The sequence below is a fragment of the Manis javanica genome, chromosome 17, assembly GCF_040802235.1.
Source record: "Manis javanica isolate MJ-LG chromosome 17, MJ_LKY, whole genome shotgun sequence".
NCBI classification, from domain to species: Eukaryota; Metazoa; Chordata; class Mammalia; order Pholidota; family Manidae; genus Manis; species Manis javanica.
Genome location: NC_133172.1, coordinates 49,663,315 through 49,675,502, shown reverse-complemented (window position 1 = coordinate 49,675,502; position 12,188 = coordinate 49,663,315). Strand labels below are relative to the sequence as shown.

At 39.0% G+C, this 12,188-nt stretch overlaps 1 long non-coding RNA gene across 2 annotated transcripts in view; it reads right to left on the bottom strand.

Annotated features, from left to right (window-relative positions):
- Nucleotides 1-12,188, bottom strand: part of LOC140847125 (uncharacterized) — a 749,959-nt gene that overhangs the window by 734,809 nt on the left and 2,962 nt on the right. For both annotated transcript variants that reach the window (XR_012126813.1, XR_012126812.1), the window contains exon 2: nucleotides 8,345-8,449. This is a non-coding gene — a long non-coding RNA (uncharacterized lncRNA). The remainder of the gene's footprint in view (nucleotides 1-8,344; nucleotides 8,450-12,188) is intronic.

The window sequence follows — 12,188 nt, the reverse complement described above, 5'->3', positions numbered from 1 at the left end:
TCTGATGTGCCTCTGAGGTACTCCCACAACTATGGTTAGGACTGGCTCAGGCATCCTGTGCCATGGCATTCAGTGACAGCAGACATCTCCTACGGCCATCTCCTCTGTTACTTGTGGGTCCTGACCGTGCACACGGGAACCAGTGGTGGCTCAGGCACCAAACCTGAAAGCCTCATTCTCCTACCTTCACGGTGCTATCAAATCGAGGTAGCTATGGATGGCCAGGTCGATGCAGGCCAATCTAGGACCTTCCTCAGTCTCCAACAAGGTACCAGACAGGAACTTCCCCCTGCCCTCCAGCGCCCTCACGCGTCCAGCACACCTCCTGCTCTCTAAGACGATGAGACGAAGCCCAAAGAAGGGAGAACTGAAATACTCACATCCGAGCACCTTGCTCGTCTTCTTCCTTCACTTTCCCTTGAGAGGAAAAGGAGTGGGGTTTTCTTTTACATTCCTCACATTGTATCTCCATTCTTCCTGACTCTGGCTAAACTATAGTGGTGAGCTGGGTATTTCCTTAATCTATATAGGAGGACCCTATAGTTTGGGAAACTGAGATCTCCAAGCTAGGAGAGAAACAAGGAGAACAAAAAGATTCAGAAAATCATCTCTCAGGACAATGTCCTGGCTTGCAGAGCTGTTAACTTATGGAATAATCCAACTGTGTATGTCAGAAGCTAAATATTACCTCTTTCTCTCTGATTTACTTCTCGTTGACCCTACCTTCCCCATAAACAAAAGCCTCCCCAAAAACCAGAGCTAATGTTTTATAAAAGAAAGGCAAAAGACAGAAAGGACGTTAATAATTTCCCAGATTACCTCCATTGTACACACATAATAGCCTCCATTAGAACAGACAAGTTCGTCATACCTTAATCACAGTCCAATTCACACAGACACACATATATGCCCCTACAATGCTTTTTCGCCTTCACATACATTACTTTTAAAAAAAAATTCTTACTTTTTCATTCTCTGATGTTCTCTGGATATGTCAACTTTGATTAATAAAGTACTAGGACGTTTTAATCATTTTACTTTTATTATGAGATGACTGAAAAATCTAAAGGACTCCTCTCAGAAAAATGTTGCAATTTTTTAAAAAGTGACCAACTGTGTCCTTCAGTTATACATCTAATTTGTAATAGGCAGGGAGCTATTTCTGGACAGTCTTTGTTGAATAGGCAATAGAATCCTATATATACACATAATCAGTGTTTCATCAGCCATTGCATTCCACTTGCTTTGCAGAGCCCCAGGACTTTACTGTTCCTCCCACCCCAAATATTTCTCAAAATCCCAACATGCACACAAACAGTGAGCCTACAGTATCCTTGGTTTTACTTTTTCCTGTTCTGGCCCCTATCTCCAAATTCCCCAGGTCTGCTGACACTGCTACACATCAACAAGCCCTTCAGACTCTAGTCTCCTGCTACCACCATTGCTGAAGTACTGGTGCCTTAAGGGGCCAAAACTGCAAAATCGGTAAGGCTTTGCTCCACAGTTTTCAGTTACACTCTGTTAGAGAAATACTGCAAGCAGTGCTCCTCTTTGTGCCTGAATGTCTCCCAGAGCTTTTATGAAACAACCCTTTCAATATTCTCATAAAACTTACCTAATATGGCTTTCTGGACTCAGATATAAGTCCCTGATGGGCTGAACTGAGAGCCAAGTCTGAGTGGCAGATTCATACTCTCTCGGAAATCACTGTTCTCCCTCCAAAGACAGAGGCATTGTTTCTGGACCAAACTGGTCTACCTGGCTCTTCTTTAAGATGAGCTCCACGGTGAGTGTCTCAGCCACTTGTGCAAATCTATTTCTGGTGGGTCTACCGAGGTTTGCCAGATATTCCAAGGATGTCTGAACCCTAGTAATGAATATGGCTTAGGATGAAGGTGGCATATCTGCTGTATTTTTCTCCCAAATCAATAAGATAATAGAGACTGCAAAATTCAAAGTATTGCTGCCATGTTTACAGTACCATTACTCTATAATTAATAAAATTACTCTGTAATTAATAAAAATAATAACTCTTTCATGGTACTAGGGGTCTATCTCTGCAAATTAAAAGACAAAGATGGATCAGAGGAAGTAACAGCAAGATAGCAGTGCAGAAATTTCTAGCACTCAGCCCCTCCCAGAAACATCCATTTGAACAACTATCCACACACAAAATAGCATTATAAGGGGTAAGAATTTCAGATGGGGATTACATCAAAGATGCACTGAAGAGGGTAGGAAAGATAAGTGTCACATTACTCCTGTCACTCCCAACCCCAAGCCTAGGCAGTTCAGTGGAGGACAGACTCCTTCCCTGTGTCTCTGTCAGGGAGTGAGCACCCAACTTCACAGCAAACCCCAGCATCAAGCTTGCACCAGTGACAGGACAGCTGCCACAAACCCATGCTCCCAACCCAGCCCAGTATCTGCTGGCTCCCACAGCTCCAGGTGGTTTCTCTGACCCCAGGATCCTAGATGGCCTCTATGAATTCAGGCTCTGGGTGCACTCCTGTGAACCCAGGCTCCTGGTCAGCTGTAACACCAGAGCAGGTCCTGCAGTCTGAGGCTCCCAGACCATCCCAGAGCCAAGCTGGATCTCATGGCACCCATCCCCCACTAGACTTGAACTGTACTTTCTTTAAAATGAACCTAACAGACATATACAGAATATTCCATCCCATAGCAGCAAAACACACATCCTTTTCAAGCACACATGGAACATTCTCAAGAATAGATCATATGGTAGGTAACAAAACAAGCCTTAGCAAACAAAAGAACACTGAGAGTATTCCAAATATCTCTTCCAATAACTATAATGTAAAACTAGAAATCAACAGCAGAAGGTAAGATGGAAAATTCACAAACACTGGAAATTAGACAACATATTCCTGAGCAACCAATGGTTCAAAGAAATCAAAAGGAGAATCAAAATATATCTTGAAATAAGTGAAAATAGAAACACAGTATGCCAAAATTTATGGGATACAGCAAAAGCTTTTCTAAGAGAGAAGTTTATAATGATATATGTCTACATTAAGGAAAAATGTTAAATAAACAACCTAACTTTATACCTCAAGGAACTAGAAAAAGAAGTACAAAGTAAGCTGAAAGCTAGCATAAGAAAGGAATAACAAAGAGCAAAAAAGAAATAAATGAAATAGAGACCAGAAAAAAATAATAGAAAAGATCAGTAGAACTAAGAGCTATTTTTAAGAGATTAACAAAGCTGACAAGCCTTTAGCTAAACTAAGAAAAAAAAGAGAGAAGACTCAAATAAATAAAATCAGAAATGAAAGAGGAAATGTTACAAATGATATCACACAGATATGAAGGATAAGAGACTATTGTGAACAATTACATACCAACAAACTGGATAAAAACTAGAAGAAATGGATGGAGTCCCAGAAATATACAATCTACCAAGACTGAATCATGAAGAAATTAAACACCTGAATAGACTAATAACAAGTAAGAAGACTGAGCAGTAACTAAAAAAAATTTTTTTTAAACACCTCCCAACAAAGAAAAGTCAAGCCCAATGCCAGGCTTTCTTATACTTCTCCAAATATTAAAGAGGGAACACTCCCAAACTCATTTGTGAGATCAACATTACCCTGATACCAGAGCCAGATAAGGACACTACAAGAAAAGAAAACTACAAGCCAATGTCCCTGAGATATACAGATACAAAAATTCCCTGAGAAATACAGATACAAAAATTCTCAACAAAAATATGAGCAAACTAAATTTTCAGCACATTAAAAGTACCATACACCACAATTCAATGGGATTTATACCTGGGATGCAAGAATGTTTCAAGACATGCAAATCAATAAATATGATACACCACATTAATAAAATGAAAGATTAAAGCCATATGATTATCTCAATAGATGAAGAAAAAGCATTTCACAAAATTCAACATCATTACATGTTTAAAACTCTAAACAAATTGGGTATAAAAGAAATGTACTTCTGCATAATAAATGCCATACCTGACAAGCTAACATCATAGTCAATGGTCAAAAGTTGGAAATTTCCCTTTAAGACCAGGAACAAATATGGGTGGCTGCTCTCACCACTGCTATTCAACATAGTACTAGAAGTCCTAGCTACAGTGATTAGGCAAGAAAAAGAAATTAAGGACATCCAAAGGAAGAAGTAAAATTGTCTCTGTTTAGAGATAATATGATCTTATATAGAGAAATCCTAAAGACTCTACCAAAAAACTGTTAGAACTAATAAACAAATTCAGTAAAATTACAGGATACAAAATCAACATATAAAATCAGTTGCATTTCTACAAATAACAACAAAATATGTGGGGGAAAAAGAAAATCCCACTTAATAGCAACAAAAACAATTAAATACTTAGGAATAAACTTATGGAAGTAAAAGATCTATATACTGAAAATTATAAGACATTGATGAAAACACAATAAATGGGAAGATACCGGATGTTCATGGATTGGAAGATTTTAAATTGTTAAAATATCCATACTACCCAAAGTCATCTATAGATTCAATGCAATCCCTATCAAAATTCCAATGATGTATTTCACAGAAATAGAAAAAAATCCTAATATTTGTATGGAACCAAAAAGACCCCAAATAGCCAAAGCAAAGTTAAGCAAGGAGTTCAAAGCTACAGTCAGCATGCTTCTTGATCTCAAACTTTATGACAATGCCATTCTAATCAAAACAGTACAGTACTGGCATAAAACAGATGCATAGTTCAATGGAACAGAATTGAGAGCTCAAAAATAAACCCATGTATGTGTGGTCAACTAATATTTGACAAGGGAGCCAAGAATACTCAGTGGAGAAAGTTTACACTCTTCAATAAATGGAGTAGAAAAACTGGATATTCACATGCAAAACAATGAAATTGGACCTTTATTTTACACCACACCACTTGAACTGGATTAGATACTTTAATGTAAGACCTGAAACTATAAAACTCCTATAAGAAAACACAAGGGAAATAGCTCTCTGACACTGGTCTTAACAGCAATTTTTTGGACATGACACCAAAAGCATAAGCACCAAAAGCAAAAATAAGTAAGTATGACTATATCAAATTAAAACCTTCTGCACAGCAAAATAAATGATCAACAATATGAAAAGGCAATCTGTGGAATGAGAGAAAATTTTGCAAGTAATGTATCTAATAAGGGGTAAACATCCAAAATATATAAAGAACTCATACAACTCATACAATTCAATTGCAAAAATATAATAATCCAACTTAAAAGTGGGCAAAGGAACCTGAATAGGAATTTTTCCAAAGAAGACACACAAATGCCAATGCAAATCAAAACCACAATGAGCTATCACCTCACATCTATCAGAATGGCTATTATCAAAAAGACAAGAAATAATGAGTGTTGGCAAGGAAGTGGAGAAAATGGAACCCTGTACACTGCTGGTGGGAATGTAAGTTAGTATAGCCATTATGGAATAAGTATGACAATCTCTCAAAAAACTAACAGAACTACCATATGATCCAGCAACCCCACTTCTCAGTGTATATATCCAAAGGAAACAAAATCACTATCTCAAAGAGATACTAGTATTCCCACATTCACTGCAGCATTATTCAAAGTGGCCAACACATAGAAACAACTTAAGTGTCCAAAAACAGATGAAGGTGAACAAATAAAGAAAAGGTGATACACACACACAATGGAATATTTAACCATAAAAAAGAAGAAAACCCTGCCATTTGCAACAGCATGAATGGACTTGAAGGCATTATGTGAAGTCAAATAAGTTCAGAAAGACAACGATCTCCTTTATATGTAGAATCTTAAAAAGCTGAACTCACATAACAAAGAATGGAACAGTGGTTGCCAGAGGCTAGGGGTGGGAGAAATGGGGAAATGTTGTTCAAAGGGTACAAACTTCCATTTATAAGATGGGGGGGTCTAATGTATGGTGACTATAGTTAACAATATTGTATTATATACTTGGAAGTGCTAAGAGTAAATCTTAAATTTCTCACCACACACCAAAAAAGGTAATTATGTGAGGTAATGAAGATGTTAATCTTATTGTAGTAACCATTTTGCAATACTATGTGTATCAAATCATCAAGTTGTACATCTTAAAATTATAGCGTTATATGTCAATTACATCTCAATAAATCTGAAAAAGAATTTAACATTAAAAAAAAGAAAGACAAAGGTGATTAAAGGAGATGAAAATACATTATCCTTATGTTTTCATTGGATCCTCTTAAAGTTAAGCCCAGAATTCAATGACAAAAAGAAAATGGGTTTCTTATTCTTCTGCATTCCTCTGAAGGAATTCAGCCTCCAGTAGTGGCTACAATATCAGGTATGATTTCAACTCAGTTTCTTCTTGTTTTTTTAAATAGGGCAATGTGGAAAATACCTTCCTGATTTCAGGTCATCCTGTGTATGTTCTTATATTTACACATTTTCATCAAAAAATACTTCCTCTCAACTACAATTTTTAAAACTTACATAAGATAAAAAAAATCAATCTTTGATCTTCTGACAGCTAGTAAATCTTTAATTACAAAAAATGGGGAAGAGGAAGGGATCATTCCAAGCTCTAACCATAGCAGATATGTGTCACCCTGTGTTGAAAAGCATCATATAAGAGATGAAACAAGAATGTCTACTTTGTATTAAGCACTAAACATCAGCAAGCATGCTTTAACACATCATACAGTGAGGCTAACTTAAATGTTCTTAATCTAAAAGTTCTGTTATATAAAGAAATGGTAGCAATCATCTAATAACCAAATCAAAAATATTAAAAGGAGTAAGGAAAAGTTGGAAGAGTCTATGTAATGAAAGAGATGAGTAGGAACCAGAAAGAATAACAAAAGCTCCTGATTGAATGGGAAAGAGGTTAAGATTCAGAGCAAAAGTCTCCTGGTCATTCTTTGGGGAAGTCATTTCCTCTGGTGATACAGGGCAGGTAAAAGCTGTTTTAAAAACAGGATAAACAATAGGTAAATAATTCAAGTTGCTGATATTGTTTTGTTTACAGAAGAAACAGCAACTTAACATTAGAAATATAAACTCCTATGGATTTTTTTAATTTGCCTCCATAAGTGCTTGACTATCACATTTCCCCTTTTAGTCTACCTTTTTCTTTCCTAGTTACATACCAAAACATATTTCCCATTGCTTCTATCTTTTCTTTGACCCTTATGTGTAAGTTTTTATTTGAAAAGCAACCTGAATGGCCTGATTCTAGGTACAAAGTGCATTCTCCAAACCCTAGTCAAATGGAAGGTAATACAGACAGGTGGGAAACTATAATGGCAGGTTATTTATCAGCAAAGTATCCATTGTAAAGATTATGGGGAAATTTCCTGACAATAACCATGAGAAAAGGGGATTTCTTAAGATGTCAGCATGAGTAGGGCAGTGGAAATCTCCTCCCAAAACCATATATACTTTTAATACAGCAAATACAACTATTCCTAAAAGAGAGACCAGATGATACAGTACAACAGCCAGACTACATCTACCTCTGCGAGAACTCAACATCTCACAAAAAGGGTAAGATGTGACCCAGCGGGACCCAAGCACTCTCCCCACCCCGCTCACCGGCAGGAGGAAAAGAATCAGAGTGGGGAGGGAGTGGAAGCACAGGACTGCTGAATAACCAGCCCTAGTAATCTGCACCGGGAGCACAGACACATTGCATGCTCTACTGGATATTAGAGAAACAGAAAAGTAAAATCCGAGATGGAGACTACAAGCGGGTTCCCACAGCTGGACCCCCTGGGACAAAACAAAAGCAGGCACTTTAAAAGTCTTAAAGGGTTTAACAGGTGGAAAAAATCATCCCGGTACACTCAGCCCAGCAGGCTGGGAATCTTAAGGAACTTCAGGCACCCTAACCACCTGCAGCTGCCCCTCATGGCGATAAGCAGCCTGCCGTTAATTCCCCCCTACCAGCACTGCAAACAAACTGGCTGACCTGCCATTGCTGCAGACTAGCTGGGGAGCAGCCCCACCCACAGCAACCACACAGAGTCTTCTCCCAGTGTGCAGCTAACCGGGCCAGACCCAGAGGCTGCCCACTGCGTGCAGCTGCCTGGCACAGGCAGAGAAAGCAGGTGCAAAGTCTGGAAGGCAAGAAGGGGCACCATTCTCACAGGAGAACACATGCCACTCATCTGTGACCCCTGTCGGTGCCCTAGGCTATCCTGAGGGCCACCCCACCCATGGCAGCTCAGGGGATTAACCCATAGACTATTCCCTGTGTGTGGGTAACCAGCACAGAGAGTGGAGAAGGGCAAGGCAACCAGCAAGCAGGAAGGGACTTTGTTCTCCCAGTGGACATGCGCGCCACTCACCGGCGATCACTTCTATCACCATGAAAAGGCAGAAGAACCTGGTCCAGTCCAAAATCACTCAAACATCAGTGAGAGGGCCTGGTGAGATCAATATAACCAATCTTCCTGAAAAAGAATTCAAAATAAAAGTCATAACCAAGAGAGGATTAAAGATGGCAGCATGAGAGGTGAGGCACAGGCTTCCTCTTAAAACCACATATAATATGAAAATATAATTAATACAACTAATCCTGAAAGAGCACCAGGAAGGAGGACTGTGCCAGACTGCATACACCTGGAGAAAAGAGCAGACCTCACGGAACAGGGTAACGTACCAAAGCCATGGCCCAATGGGACCCAAGCCCTTCCCTCACCCCAGCTCAATGGTTGGAGGAAAAGAAACAGAGTGGGGAGGGAGTGGAGACCTGGGACTGCTGAAAACCTAACTCCAGAGATCTTCTCTGGAAGCACAAACCTACATTTCGTGGTGCTTTCATGATACTTTTGTGATTGGGGGATTGGAAAGGTAGGACAGGCAGAATTCCTGGAGAGACTGAGATTCCAGCCACTTGTGGAAAGCAGGGACCCATATCTGGCTGCTCTGGGACAAAGGAAGGGCAGGTGGTCTGAGAGACTTCCTAACAAGAAGGCCCTTAGCAGGAGGGCTGCTAAAGGGGCAAGGATTGCACAGAGCTTACTGCTCAGGAGAAAGGACAGGTAGACAAAATTATCTGGGTGCACTCTGCCCAGCAGGTTGGGAGCTTTCACAATTTCCAGGTGCTCCAGCTGCCTGGCTGGCTACACAGCTCCAGGGACCCCCTCCATGATAGGCACTCTACTGCCCCTTTCTTCCAGCCAGCTCCACCTGGCTCACAAACCGGCAAACCCTACCCTGGCATTAGGCCAGCCAGAGGGAAGATGTGTCTACAGAAACTGCAAACGCAAGGCATAGAGGCTTCTGCCTGTGTGCTCGGTCCACTGGTTCCAGCAATGGAGACAAGCATAGCGGCCGGGAAGCAGGAAACAGCTTTTTCCTCCCCCTAGGCACCAATACCACTCCCCTGTGACCCCTGACATTGCTCCAGTGGCTGAGCAGCAGCTCCAGAGAGCAGAGCTTCTGGACACTAGAGGGTGCCATATACAAATATGAAATGCCAAAGGAACCTGGTTCAGAGTAAAATTAATATAACTCCTGGGAAAGATAACATGGACCTCATGACTCTTCTGAAAGGGAGTTCAAAATAAAAATCATTAACATGCTAATGGGGTACAGAAAGAAATTCAAGAACTCAGGAATGAATTCCAGTCAGAGATCCAATCATTGAAGAGCACAATGGAGGGAATTAAAAGCAGATTGGATACGGTGGAGGCGATGATAAATGAAATAGAAACTAGAGAAGAGTAATACAAAGAAGCTGAGGCATAGAAAGAAAAAAGGATCTCTAAGAATGAAAGAATATTGAGAGAACTGTGTGACCAATCCAAATGGAACAATATTTGCATTATAGGGATACGAGAAGAAAAAGAGAGAGAGATCCACAGATCTCCCAACACAAGGGACCCAAGGAAGACAACACCAAGACATACTATAATTAAAATGACAAAGATCAAGGATAAGGATAGACTATTAAAATCCACTAGAGAGAGAAGTAAGATCACATACAAAGGAAAGCCCATCAGGCTAACATCAGACTTCTCAGCAGAAACCTTACAGGCCAGAAGGGAGTGGCATGATGTATTTAATGCAATGAAGCAGAAGGGCCTGGAACCAAGATTACTTTATCCAGCAAGATTATCATTTACATTTGAAGGAGGGATTAAACGAGTTCCAGATAAGCAAAAACTGAGAGAATTTACCTCCCACAAACTGTCTCCACAGTCTATTTTGGAGGGACTGCTATAGATGGAAGTGTTCCTAAGGTTTAATGGCTCTCACCAGAGGCAATAAAGCCACAGTAAAGAAAGTAGAACAGCTAATTACTAAGCAAATGCAAAATTAATTTAACTATCCCCAAAGTCAATCAAGGGATAGACAAAGAGTACAGAATATGATACCTAATATATAAAGAATGGAGGAGGAAAAGAAAAGAACCTTCAGATTCTGTTTGTAATAGCATACTAAGTGAGTTAAGTTAGACTCTTAGATAGTAAGTAAGTTAACCTTGAACCTTTGGAAACCACAAATCTAAAGTCTGCAATGGCAATAAGTACATACCGATTGATAATCACCCTAAATGTAAATAGTCTGAATGCACCAATCAAAAGACATAGAGTAAATGAATGGATAAAAAAAAACAAGACCCATCTATATACTGCCTACAAGAGACTCACTTTAAATCCAAAGACATACAAAGACTAAAAGGGAAGGGATGGAAAAAGATATTTCATGCAACTAATAGAGAGAAAAAAGCAGGAGTTGCAGTACTTGTATCAGACAAAATAGACTTCAAAAAAAAGAAGGACATTACATAATGATAAAGGGGTCAATCCAACAAGAATATATAACCATTATAAATATCTATGTTCCCAATACAGGAGCACCTACATATGTGAAACAAATACTAACAGAATTAAAAGGGGAAATAGAAGGCAATTTATTCACTCTAGGAGACTTCAACACTCCACTCACTCTGAAGGACAGATCAACCAGACAGAAAATAAATAAGGAGACAGAGGCACTGAACAACACACTAGAACAGATGGACCTAACAGACATCTACAGAAGTCTACACCCAAAAGCAGCATTCTTCTCAAGTGCACATTTGCAAGAATAGATCATATACTAGGCCACAAAAAGAGCCTCAGCAAAATTCAAAAAGATTGAAATTGTACCAACCAGTTTCTCAGATTACAAAGGTATGAAACTAGAAATAAATTGCACAAAGAAAATTAAAAACCCCACAAACACATGGAGGCTTCACAACATGCTCCTAAATAACCAATGGATCAATGACCAAATAAAAACAGAGATCAAGCAATATATGGAGACAAATGACAATAACTCAACACTGCAAAATCTGTGGGATGCAGCCAAGGCTATGCTAAGAGGAAAGTATATTGCAATACAGGCCGACCTCAGGAAAGAAGAACAATCCCATATAAGCAGTCTAAACTCACAATTAATGAAACTAGAAAAAGAAGAACAAATGAGGCCCAAAGTCAGTAGAAGGAGGGACATAATAAAGATTAGAGCAGAAATAAATAAAATTGAGAAGAATAAAACAATAGAAAGAATCAGTGAAAGCAAGAGCTGGTTCTTCAAGAAAATAAACAAAATAGATAAACCCCTACTCAAAAGTATCAAGAAAAAAAGAGACTCTACATTAACAGAATCAGAAATGAGAAAGGAAAAATCACTAAGAACACCAGAGAAATACAAAGAATTATTAGAGAATACTATGAAAAATTATATGCTAACAAACTGGATAACCTATAAGAAATGGACAACTTTCTAGAAAAATACAACCTTCCAGGCTGACCCAGGAAGAAACAGAAAATCTGAACAGACCAATTACCAGCAACAAAATTGAACTGGTAACCAAAAAACTACCGAAGAACAAAATGCCTGGAGCAGATGGCTTCACCACTGAATTTTATCAAACATTTAGTGAAGACCTAATACCCATTCGTCTTAAAGTTTTCCAAAAAATAGAAGAGGAGGAAATACTTCCAAACTCATTCTATGAAGCCAGCATCACTCTAATACCAAAACCAGGCAAAGACACCACAAAAAAAGAAAATTACACACCAATATCCCTGATGAACATAGATGCAAAAATACTCAACAAAATATTAGCAAACTGAATTGAAAAATACATCAAAAAGATCATCCATCATGATCAAGTAGGATTTATTCCAGGGATGC